The sequence below is a fragment of the Hemicordylus capensis genome, chromosome 5 (genome assembly GCF_027244095.1).
Source record: "Hemicordylus capensis ecotype Gifberg chromosome 5, rHemCap1.1.pri, whole genome shotgun sequence".
Classification (NCBI taxonomy): Eukaryota; Metazoa; Chordata; class Lepidosauria; order Squamata; family Cordylidae; genus Hemicordylus; species Hemicordylus capensis.
In genome coordinates, this window is record NC_069661.1 from 89,692,235 (window position 1) to 89,705,528 (window position 13,294).

A 13,294-nucleotide genomic window follows, 5' to 3' on the forward strand; every position below is an offset into this window, starting at 1 on the left:
GTATTGAGCTGAAAACGCAACACAAAACAGGTGAAACATTTCATCAAAACTGCAGTTGGCTGTTTTCACAAAACAAAACTAGGAACATTTTGAGTGTTTTGGCCATAGGGAACAATGGGGAACTTAAAAACACCCCATTGCTCCCCATGGGTAGGTCCTTTGGACACCAAAGTGTGTTGGGTGGTAGGGCATGGTGGGTGCTACCTACCGCCCGACCAACAAAAGTGGGCAATTCTTAACAAATCTCTAACCTTTCCATGAAACCCCCATCAGATCCTATGGGGATTTTAGGGAAAGGTCAAAAAATTGTTAAATATCACAGCAATAACCAAGAAATATAACACTGAGAGAAAGAGAGGGAGAGAGCTGTCACTGTCCATTTCTTGCCACAACACTATCTCACAAACAAAAGAAACCACAGCTCAGTGAAGGCAGTCACCTAGGTTCTGTCTTTGTCAGTCTGAGATCCAGCAAGACCAGATAATTATAGTAGCAATAGCACAGCATATTATACCTGGTGCTGAGAAAAGAAAATCACAAAATCAACCCACCTTCCTCCTCTCCTGATATATCCTCTTCAAGAGAGTCACACTAGAAGGGCTCTCTCTGCCTCCCAGTTCCTTTGGAAACATTTTAAAGCTACCTCCTTTTGTGTTTCCCCCATGTCCCCCCTCCCCCAGCCAATGGTGACACAGTTACCTATGACAACACTTGATTTGTATGATAACAAGCCAACCAAGAAGCAAGGAGATCACAAGCTAATCGGAAGCCAGTGCCAAAAAGCCGATCATCAAAGGGGGAAAGAGGCCTCCAAAACAGCATTTGAAATGTTGAAACGTTTCAATTGAAATGGGGTTGTTTAGTTTTGAACTTGAAACACTCAAAACAGCCCATTTCAAGCTGAAATGTCTCACCATCAAATTGTTCTGCCCATCCCTAATACAAAGTGATAGAATAGAGAGCTGGTCTTGTGGTCGCAAGCATGACTTGTCCCCTTAGCTAAGCAGGGTCTGCCCTGGTTGCATATAAAAGGGAGACTAGAAGTGTGAGCACTGTAAGATATTCCCCTTAAGGGATGGAGCCGCTCTGGGAAGAGCATCTTGGTTCCAAGTTCCCTCCCTGGCATCTCCAAGATAGGGCTAAGAGATATTCCTGCCTGCAACTTTGGAGAAGCCGCTGCCAATCTGTGTAGACAATACTGAGCGAGATGAACCTATGGACTGACTCAGTATGTGGCAGCTTCCTATGTTCCTATGTAAGAGCATCTATAGAAAGTGCAGTGGGAGCACAGAAACAGAATGGTGGCATAAGCACTGCAATGTTGAGATTTTGCAGCATAATTCCAGCCCATCTCAGGTCTGGCTTAATCTGAAACATACCCATAATTCCTCTGTAGTTCTCCCCACTACCCACTCCCACTGTGTTCAGCTTATTGGGGATGAAGGAGTATTTCAGGCAGGCTCCAGCAAATGCCACAGCAAGATCTGGAAGTGACCATGCATGCTCCCTGCAGTGTCCAGGAATGCAGTGAAGCGCAGAGACTATATCAAGGTTCTGATTATCCCTTGATGCTACAATGAATGCTGCAATTCATATCTGGTAAATTAAATAAGCCTCCAGGTCATCTATTCGATATTTTCATGTATTGAAACTCATCCATACTACAATACAGCACAGATATAGGTTAAGGGTGTGGGGCAAAGCCATGTATGCCATGGGGCTTTTGTTCTACATGTTCATATAGTGGCAGCTCTCCCGCACCACATGGTATTTAACTGTTCCAACTCAGAGGAGGAAAGCTCCATGGCCTGTGTGCACTCTCTTCCGTGCATAAGAAGAGGCTCACAGGATCATAGTCCATGGCTGATTGACCTAAATCCTTGAAGCCTGTTGTATAAAGGTGAGGCAGTGCCATAACAAAAAAGCTATTAACTTTTCAAAGCTAAATGACATTTTATTCTGTGTTGTGGTGCAGAGCGGGAAAACAATGCCTTTCATACAAAACAGCCTGTGGAGACCATTTATCGTAAAAGAAAATTTATTTTCAACTGGAGTAAATGGAATAAATGTCACTTTGCTTTCCCAATACATTATCCAGACATCGAGTCCTTCCCAAGGACCTGGGATGGCTGAATTTTATTGTCAGTTGTTATAGATATCGTCGCAGAATATTATTATTATTATTATCTCTTGTTTACACAGTCAGACAGAAGTTATTGATATTATTATTATTATTATTATTTCTTGTTTACACAGTCAGAGAGGTGTTATTGACTGGTTTGTTTTATCCAGACATCGAGTCCTTCCCAAGGACCTGGGATGCCAGAATTTTATCATCAATACTGTTGGTTATTATAGATATCGTCGCAAAATATAGGCTGTTCCCAGTAAAGCTGCTTTTTGTAATTGGCTGATGGTGATTTCTGTGGCCCCTATGGTGTTGAGGTGCTCTTCAAGGTCTTTTGGGACTGCACCCAGGGCGCCAATTACCACTGGGATTATTTTGGTCTTTTTCTGCCACAGCCTTTCAATTTCAATTTGTAGATCTTTGTATTTGGTGATTTTTTTCTATTTCTTTTTCTTCTATTCTGCTATCCCCTGGTATTGCTATGTCGATTATTTTGACTTGTTTTTCTTTCTTCTCGACTACATCATCATCATCATCATCATCATCATCATTATTATTATTATTATTATTATTATTATTATTATTATTATTATTATTTCTTGTTTACACAGTCAGACAGGTGTTATTGACTGGTTTGTTTTATCCAGACATCGAGTCCTTCCCAAGGACCTGGGATGGCTGAATTTTATTGTCAATTGTTATAGATATCATCGCAGAATATAGGCTGTTCCCAGTAAAGCTGCTTTTTGTAATTGGCTGCTTCTTCTTCTTCTTCTTCTTCTTCTTCTTCTTCTTCTTCTTCTTCTTCTTCTTATTCTTATTCTTATTCTTATTATTAATTCAATTTCTATACCTCCCTTCCAAAAATGGCTCAGGGTAGTTTATGCAGAGAAATAATAAATAAAAATAAGACGGATCCCTGTCCCCAAAGGGCTCACAATCTAAAAAGAAACACAAGATAGACACCAGCAACAGTCACTGGAGGTCCTGTGCTGGGGGTGGATGGGGCCAGTTACTCTCCCCCTGCTAAATAAAGAGAAACACCATGTTAAAAGGTGCCTCTTTGCCAGGTTAGCAGGGGTTATCAATATATTTGATATATTGATGTATTATCAATATATTTGTTCTCTAGCCTAGTTCTATTGGGGCATGTGGAAATAGCTAGATATAAAAGAAGCTCTGTTGACATTTGTGTAGTTTTTCTAGCCTCTTGGAAGCCAGTTAGAGTTCTTCTATGAAACAGTAGTTCTGTCCACAATTTATGTTCAATACATGTATAAACTGTGCACAGTGGCTGATAAAAAGCATATTCAACATGGCTGGGAGGCAGGGAGGGTGGGCAGATGGGGAGAAGGCTATGCTAAACTTATCTTTCCCCAGACAATCCACTGAATGCTACTGGGAGCACGGAGCGTGTTCCCACATGATCCGTCATGCTGCACATCCCAGCCTCCATGTATCCAACGATGCACTCTGCAATAAGCATGGTGCATTGGGGGATACACCCTTGAGACAGGCACTCTAGGCATCCATCTCTGTGTGTGTTCAGGCTGCTTGCACACACACAATCATGGAGCCAGGGTTAAGCATGTGCTGTGTGGATCCCGGCACTGCACACGAGCAGCTTAACCCAGGCTGGGTTTCCATAGTTTTGGTTAGGCTGCTCGTGAAGAGAGCCTTATACTGTGCAAAGGTACATCAGTCCAGCAACAGTTTCTCAACTGTGCCAATTTCACAAACACAAAACTTTGCAAATGATGTTATACAAGACAAAGATGAACAACCTCAAAACAGTGGTACATATGCTGCTAACCTCTAGGCTGGATTACTGCAATGTGCTCTGTGTGGGGTTGCCTTTGAACATAGTCCAGAAACTCCAGTTGGCTCCAGGATGCGATGGCCAGGTTGGTCTCTCCGTCACCTCGGAGAGACCATATCATTCCTTTGCTGATAGAGCTACACTGGCTGCCAATAGGTTTCCGGGCAAAATATAAAGTGCTTTTAGTAACCTATAAAGCCCTAAATCACTTGGGCCCTTGGTATTTAAGAGAACATCTTCTTCATTATGACCTCCCACAGCCTATTGAGGTCGTCTGGAGATGTCCGTCTCCATTTGCCGCCAGTTCGGCTGGTGGCCACATGGGGATGGGCCTTCTTGGTTGCTGCCCAGAGATTGTGGAATGCACTCCCTACTGGAAAATGATCCTCCCCATCTCTGACCATTTTAAAAAAGCATTTGAAAACTCACCCCTTCACCTGAGCTTTTTCAGCTTTTAAAATTTTTAGGTTTTAATCTCTTTTTGATGTTCAAATTGTCTAAATTGTTTTAAGTTTTTGTGTATGTTTTAACTTGTTTTATGTTATTGTTACCCACCGAGAGACAAAAGTTTGGGGTGGTATACAAATTTGGCAGATGAATGAATAAATGAATGAATGAATGAATGAATGAATGAATGAATGAAAGCCCATTATTTCCCATGGCCTTACTTTTGCATAGTGTCATTCACACAATTTTTGTGTTTGCACAATTTGCGCAGTTGCAAAACTTGTGTGTATATGTCACTGGGCTGACATACCCTTGTGCAGTATGTCAGTCACTGTATGCATGTACTGCAGCTCCATCCCGATGCCAAGAACGGTTGTTGGGTGGGTCGGGTTTTGTGCCTGGGAATATGAGAGACAGGGCAGACAGGCCATCTGCAGGGAGACAGTCCATCTGCAATTCAGGGAAGAGGCCACATGGTTTCATGGGCCTAAGAGAGCACGGGCTTTTGCCACACTTATTAAGTGTAGCACCCACTCCTCCCCACTCACTTTGTTGAGTGCATTTTGGCTCTCACCCACCCTCCCTTTCTCAGTGAGAAGTTAGCTGGTCACTTTGTACTGAGTAGAAATTTTCTATCTCCACTGCAATTGGCCCTTGGTGGGGGGGTTTATTTTACCTACTCCTCACTGAGGTGCTTTTATGAGGGTTACTTAAGGGTTGGGAACTGCTTGTTAGGTAGTCAGTCGAGTGAGGAGGAGAGTGCAGGCAGGGTAAAGTAAGGTAAGAACCTGATCAGGTGAAAGGTGGTTCCATGGCACATCCCCTCAGGGTTTCATGGTCCATGGTGGCTGGGAATGGACTACTTTAGGGTGCTGCTCAGCTCAAGGGGGGTGAAGTGGGTAGTTACCTAGTTATCACAGTAAACTGTGTGTGGCTTGCTGATGCTATGCTGCTAGCGCTGCTGACACTCTCCAAGCCCAGTTGATTCACCCAATAGTGTGGGGGCAGACAGTCCTCAATAGGAAACTGAACACCCCCTGGTAGGGGAGAAGTTGCCCATATTTTGTTGCATATCCCTAAATTGTTGTAGTTAATAATGTGTGGTCCTAGTTCAACTCACACACGTGTGTCCTGTCTACTTTGGGGTCTGGGTGCGAAGATCTGTATGCATATACAGTGATTTACACATTAAGTTCAACGCAAATACAGTAGTACTTTTCCTATCTGTACTCTGCATTTGTGGAGCCCTACACCCAAGTTCAACTTTAAATAAATGCATGTACATTTATTCCGACAAAAACTCATATAGGTGAACAGATACCTGAAAGCACATTCAATTTATTGTCTGAACAGGACTAGTATAACATAGAAAAGACTGCGGTTCTATACCCCAGTTGTACAAGGTTCTGTACTCTTGTTGTAAACCGCCCAGAGATGCAAGTTTTGGGCGGTATAAAAATATGTTAAATAAATAAATACATAAATAAATAAAAATATTCGAACATCCAACCCATGTGTAGATCCATGATGTGGAGAGCAGGTTGAGAGCCTATCTGCTGACTCTTCCTCTGATTTCTGCACATTGAGGCAAAGGTGAGAATAGAGTTTTGATGAACAGTGGTGTACACGTACACCCTTTCACACAATTTGGAACCCTGGTCAAAAATGGGATCTATGCAGGGAGCCAAATGGGTGATAGTATTATCACCCAACACTTAACTGTATTTGTAGTGTGTGTATGTGTGTTTATATGCATATAAAATTCACATTCAGTGAAGTGCAAAGTGATAAAGCCTTTCAGATGTTATACTAACTTCACAGACTTCTTAGAATGCCTCTCACTGACTACAGTAACTCCTGACTACAGTAAATTTCAGAAGCTTTTCATTTATCTCCAGCTATTTCCATATGCCCCATCAATTTAACTGGGCTAGAATACTAATTAGCATTTTTATGGCAATTTACAGAGAAATCTGATCACTACTACAAGGCTGAAAATTCAACGAAGTTAATGAGGTTACGAAAAAATAACAGGGAGCAAAATTTAGCTCTACTGTATGTTTAAGATATCAAATCAGCAGTTTCCCCATGAAGCAGATACCACCAGTGCTGAATTTTATATAAGTATATCTCTCTACATGCTTGTTTTTCAAGGGGGGTGGGGTGGGCTCTCTTTCATTGCTCACCAACAATCACTCACCAGCAATCTGAATATTTGGTACTAGCTGGCCTGGGCACAGAGCATCTGCACCTCTAGATGTCCCTTTGTTTTCCTCCTCTTCCCTCCCAACATTCTTGGCTCTCACCCAGTAGCTGCTGCTTTGTCTCGCACTCCTGGCCACCGCCGCTTTCTCCCCCCTGGCTGATGTCGCCACTTTCTCCCCCACCACTGATGCTTTCTTTCCCCCCCTGCCACCACTGCTTTCCTCCCCCCTTGGCCGCCGCTTTCCTTCCTTCCCCCCAGCCACCACAGCTTTCCCTCCCCACTCCGCCACTGCTGCCACTTTCCTTTATGGGTCTCCAAACCAATTCAAAGAACCGGTGGTTCCACCAGTTCGACAGCAGCAGGGGTGCTGCTCTAAGAGTGGGGGAGGGTTCACTTACCCCTCCCACCACTTTTTCCCCACCGGCGTCCATTTCTCTAACAGCTAAACGGGGCAGCAGTGTACCTCCTTGATGTCCCAGTGTCCCTGTTGGCCGGATATGGCCAAAAAACACAGCACATATGTAAAAACTGTTCCAGACATGCCTGCACACACCAGCACATGCACGGACATACAGGTGATGCGTGCATGCCTGTACTGGTGCATACAGGCACATCTGCAACTTCTGGCCATATCTGGCCAACAGGGGCAATGGGGCGGCAGGGAAGTATGCTTCTGCCCCAATTCGCTGTTACAGAAATGGTCGCCGGAGGGGGGAAAGCGGTGGGAGGGGTAAATGCACCTTCCCCCATGCTTAAAGTGGCACCCCCACTGCCGTCGAAGGCCACACAAAAGCAATTTATCTTCAATAGAATTCCACCAGTTAGAACAATAATTATCAGTTAGTAATCAAGCCAATCAGAGTTAATTTTTTTCCTTAGCCACACGACTAGCATAGCTAACCAAACACTGACTTCAATTATCTGAAGGCTGCATTTGCAACACATCTTGGGGTCAAAAAGAGGGAACCTCAAAAATCAGATTGCACTTTTTTCCAGGGACCCGAAGTTAGCAGAGGGGCCTAGTTGTGCTCCATATGGGAGTTGCGCTACTGATATTTTGACACCTGAATGGCATTCCTCGCTTCCTTTTTCTTTTCCCCCACTCAATAATATCCTTAATTTCATCCTTCTTTCAAATGTATCTCTGTCTATTGAAAATCAGTGTGGTGCTGCGTCATCTTCCTTCCTCTTCCATCCATGAGTGTGTGTTTGCTCTGCCTGCCTGATACAAGCTGCACAGTTCAGCACCTGAAGAGGTCTGCTTCATCTTGCTTCATGGTAGGGCTGGCCTTGTGTGGGCCCTCCACAGGTGGCATATCTCTTCTCCTCCCAGGATTGGCAACAACTCTCAGATAGTGCTATATCTGCTGAGGAAAGGGCAGTTAGATGGGGGAAGGTCCAACTTGGCAAGCCTCCAGGGTAGCTGCAAGGCCTGGAGAAAATGCTGCTTCTGTGTAATCCTGCCTATTTCTTGGTCATATTAGGGTGTGACCAAGGCAGAGAATTTTTAATGTACATTTTTTACTTCTGCTCTTTACTTGTGATTAGTGCTGGAGATGGAATAGTGTAGCTGCTACATTATATATTTTCTAAAAATAGGGAACAGCCATTATTTCTTCTTTATCCCAGAAACCCAGATGTGCCTTTTGAAATCAATGACTGACATGATGAAGAAAATTACTCCCATTCAAATGAAAAGGACATGCCTAAGTTGTCCTTCAATGGAACTAGCTTGAGTAATTTTCCTCATCATGTCAGCCACTGTCTAGTGAAGTGTTTTTCATTGTAAGGCCTGGGGAGCAGTGGTGCCCCCCATCAACTCTAAGTGACTAATTGTTTATTGGACCAGTGGAGGCTTCAGCCAAAGCTGAATACTCTGCATAGTCCCCTGGAACCATGTGGAGGCAACCAGGCAGTACTGTGCCTTGCCCAATACCAGTTGAGCTCATTTAAGGGGAATGGGGCCCTCTTGAGCCCATGCACCATCCTGGATGATGTGTCCAGAGTGCTGGGAAGTGTAACCTTTCCCAGTGCTTTCCTTCTAGCACTCTCAAGAGAGGGATGCATTTCTCTTGAAGGGCGCTCCTAGCACTGAAGAAAGCACAGTATTGTGCAGAGGTCAACACTGGGAAATGGCTCTCATACTGTCGGTTTTTTGCCCAACTGGCCCCTGCTTGAAAAATAGTGAAGATCACTGGTCTAGTAATAATAATAATAATCTAGTACCATATGATGTAAATTAATCCAGTCTTCCTACATGCCATCATTTGGGCTCATAAAACCTGCCCCATTCTCCACCCCCACCCCGTTTTTTTCTTGGCCTAACATCCAGCCTGATTAATAGTTCTGAAGAACTAAGAAGTTTGCTGCTCAAGATTGTGTGTCATTTTGATTGGTTCTAAGAAAGGTTTTACTAGATGGTTGCATTTGGATTATGGCAGTGAAGATTTCAGCTCTGGCCTGGCCCATGTTGGATATGCGTATAGAGGAAGAAATCTCTGAGTCCTTCAGTATTCACTTTCAGGCAGCAAATATCTGTTACTGAGTGACAATTGTTCTCAGGCTGTTTGTACTGGAAGCTCTCGTTTATAGCCAATTTGTATTATTTTTGTCAAAGATTTAAAAGCTTTTTAAAGCTGTCAAAACCAGACAAGTTTTTGGAAATATGGTTTCCATTTATTGAATATGTCAGCAAGGGATGGTCAGTTTGTAACCCTCCATCCAATCTCAGCAAATTTTGGAATGATTTGATCATTCAAATCAAGAGGAGGAGGAGGAGGAGGAGGAAGAGGAGGAGGAGAAGGTGAAGGAGAAGGTGAAGGAGAAAGAGAAGGAAGGAGAAGGAAGGAGAACAAGAAACACATTAGGGATACGCAGTAGTAGTAGTGAATAAGAAGTCCAATGAAACATGGGCATGACAGAATGTACTGATACTAGACTCTTCATGCCCATTAGAGAGGTAACATTGCCCTTAAGGAAAAACAGTGGCTGACATACTGTGCAACATTCCATCTGCTGTGTAGCAGAATATATACACAGTTGTGGAAGAGTGCTCTTTCACAAACCTGGGACTTGTGCACATACAGTTGTGGGATCAGTGACAATTCTTTCCAATGGCTTTCAGTTGCACAACCTCATTTGTGCAGGTTTCCACATTTGCACAACAATGCTCATGTACAACTGTGTGCATGTTCTGTTAGAAGGCAGACAGAACGATGTGCAGTATGTCAGCCAGTTCATTTAAATGAGGATGCAACATTTTAAAGGAAAGAGGCCTTCACGGAGTATGAAATGTTTTACCTAGAAAGACAAAGCCCTTAACGGTTTAGGCCCGGGATACCTGAGGGCCCGCCTGCTCCCAAGGGTTGCTGCCCACTTGACGAGATTATCTGAGGGGGCTCTGCTCTGGGTGCCGACAATGAGGGAGGCTCAGCTGTCGTGCACATGGGACAGGGCCTTCTCTGTTGCTGCTCCAGACTCTGGAATGCTCTCCCAGTGGCAGTTTGCTCCCCAGTCTCCATCACAGTTTTTAGAAAGTGTGTTAAATCTTGGCTTTTTACCCAGGCTTTTATATGATTGTCTCTACTCCTGCTTCTTTGTATTTTGTACAGTTTTTATGCTTGCATTTTAAATCTTTTTAGTCAGATTTGTTTTATATTTTAGCTTAATATTTTAATTGTGTCATTTTTATAGTCTTGTTTTTAATTTTTGTGTGAACCGCCTTGGAATTGTTTTAATGAAAGGTGATATACAAATTTAACAATAAATAAAATAAAGCATGGTTTTACCAGTGGCTTTAAAAGGTCACTTCAATGACCTTGCAAAGGATTGGTCTGCTGGAGAACACACTACCAGAAACACATCAATTTGAATAAAACTTTCCATCATCAAATCTCAGGTGACAAGTTTCAACAGAAAATCAGAACAAAATTGCAGCAAGTGAGTCACATTCAGGGCTTTTTATTGCTCACTTGGAAGGGGGGAAAAGAGGGATATGATGAGGTATACATTTTTTTTCTCTCTAGACCAAAAATGTAATTATGAAAGAGTTCTTGAGCTTCAAAATACTGCTGTCAGCTTTTTCTCTGAAAGATAAAAGATCATTTTAAGATAAGGAGGTTACATTTAAAAGAAAGGTAAAATTAAACTTTAAAAATGACACTACAAATGTTTAGCACAATAGGTCATGAAATACACAGAAGCAAAATTAAATATTATAATTAAAAGAGGAAATCATCTTACTGTGCTAGACATATGCTGTTAAATCATTTAACTTATCTTCCTGATTAATTCATTGTATGACGGATGTGAAGACAGATTAGCATGGAGGTAATAAATTGGTAGATTAATAAGTGTTCCATAGGGACACAAAAGAACAATGATAGAAATCCAGGTCTAAAACCTATTTTGTCCTTGATCACACTGCTTGGTCAAAAGTCTAGAAAATAAACCTCATTGAGGCTTAGTGTGAAAAGTGGGCAGGACAGAATGTCCAGGTACAAGGCCCTTCATACCCTTTGGATAGGTGACATGCCTCACTTCTTTTAAAGTGTGTTCATATGGCATTATAGTGACATAGATGTGCTTCTATGGAATTTGCAGTTCTCCCACACTTATAAAGTAGTAAATTTTCATGTCAAAACATGCAACGTTGATACCTGCTGCACAACCACCATTAGATTAAAAAAAAAATTCAATTATGTAATATTATGAAATAGTTATTAGCGATGTGCACAAAATGGTTTGTGCATTTTGTTTTGAGCGCCAAATGAAATACAAATGCTCGAAACAGTTCGAGTCCATTTTGAATATCCGAGTATTTCGGCCACAAGGAAAAATGGGGAACTCAAAACACCACATTGTTCCCCATGGGTAGCTCCTAGAAAACCAAAGTGGGTCGGATGGTAGGGCATGAGGAGTGCTACCTTCCACCCAACCACAAAAGGAAATGGGCAAGCGGGCAATTTTTAGCAAATGTTTAACCTTTCCCCCAAACCCCAATAGGATCCTAGGGGGAAAGGTTTAAAATTTGTTTAAAATTGCCCACTTGCCCATGTCTTTTGTGGGTCGGGTAGTAGTTAGCACACATCATAACCTACCACCAAACCCACTTTGGTGTCCCTAGGAGCTACCCATGGGGAACAATGGGGTGTTTTAAGTTTCACATTGTTCCCTATGGTCGGAATAACCAGAGTGCACAATTTTGCAACCTTGCCTTAAAAAAATACTGCAGAAGCACACAGTAAAAAGGAATCTGTCCCTCCCAACACAGATTTCAAAGACAGTCTAAAAATGTGCAAAAATGAATCACTGACCCAGAATCCACTGCAAGCCATAGTGCCTCCCTGTGCTACAGTAACATCACTGGCACAAGTTGCTCTCTCACAGATATGTATGACTCCTAACTTCCTAGTATTGCAACAGCTGCCACAGCAGCACCCTTTGCAGCAAGCATAGCTGTATGCTCAATCAGAGCAACATCAGCTACATTTTTGATTGAGTACGCATTGCAATGCAGATTGCAGAGCAGACCAGCACAGTGAGTGAAGTACAAGTTAGTCCCAAGATCAGACATGGAGCTCACCACAGCAATCACCAAGAAATATTACACATACACACACACACAGACACACTGTCCATTTCTTGCCACAACACTATCTCACAAACAAAACAAACCACAACTCAGGAAAGTCAGGCAAGCACCCCAATTCCGCCTTTGTCAAGTAGAGATCCAGCAAAACCAGATAGTTATCACAGCAATAGCACAGCAAGCATATTATACTCAGTGCAGGGAAAAGAATACCACACAATCAAAACTTACTTCCTTCTTCCTTCCCCTGTTCTGATGTATTCTCTTCTTCAAGAGAGACATAAAGGCTCTCTTTCTGCCTCCTAGTCCCTTCGAATACATTTTGAAATTCTCTCCAAAAGTGTTTCCCCTCCCTCCCCCCAGCCAATGCGGACACAGCTGCTCATGACAACACTTGATCTGGATGATAGCAAGCCATCCAAGAAGCAAGCCAGTGCCAGAAAAACCAATCAGGAAGTGGGGGGGAAGCCCACCAAAATGGAGCTTGAAACACTCGAAATGATTTGAGCTTGAAACAGGATCATTTAGTTTCAACCTTAAAGCAGGAATTTTATTTAGATGGCATTTCGTTTGGGGTTGGAAACACTTGAAACAGCTGTTTCAAGCTTGAATCATTTCAAATTTGAGTCATTTAGTGCATCCCTAATATTTATTGCTAACAATAGTATTAAATATCGTTTGTGTGTGTGACTACTGTTTATATGTAATTTAATATTACAATTTCAATGTAACCTTGTTTAGTTGATTCAAAGGGAATATACTGTGACAATGGAGGCAGGTTCAGGAGTAGATGGCTATAGCCTATCTCCAGGTTTAGGGGCAGGATGCCTCTGAATTTCAGTTGCAGGGGAGCAACAGCAGGAGAGAGGGCACGCCTTCATGTCCTGGTTGTGAGTTTCCCAGAAGCATTTGGTGAGCCAATGTGGGGAATAGGCTGCTGTACTAGATAGGCCTTGGTCTTGAACTAGCAAGACTCTTCTTATGTTCTTATAGATGACTGAGAACTGATACTTCTTCCACTGATAGGAAACCACCGCAGTTCAGGTATAGAATTGCTAATTAACCACCAGGAACTATCACAAAGTCTTAGAGCTGGGCACAGAG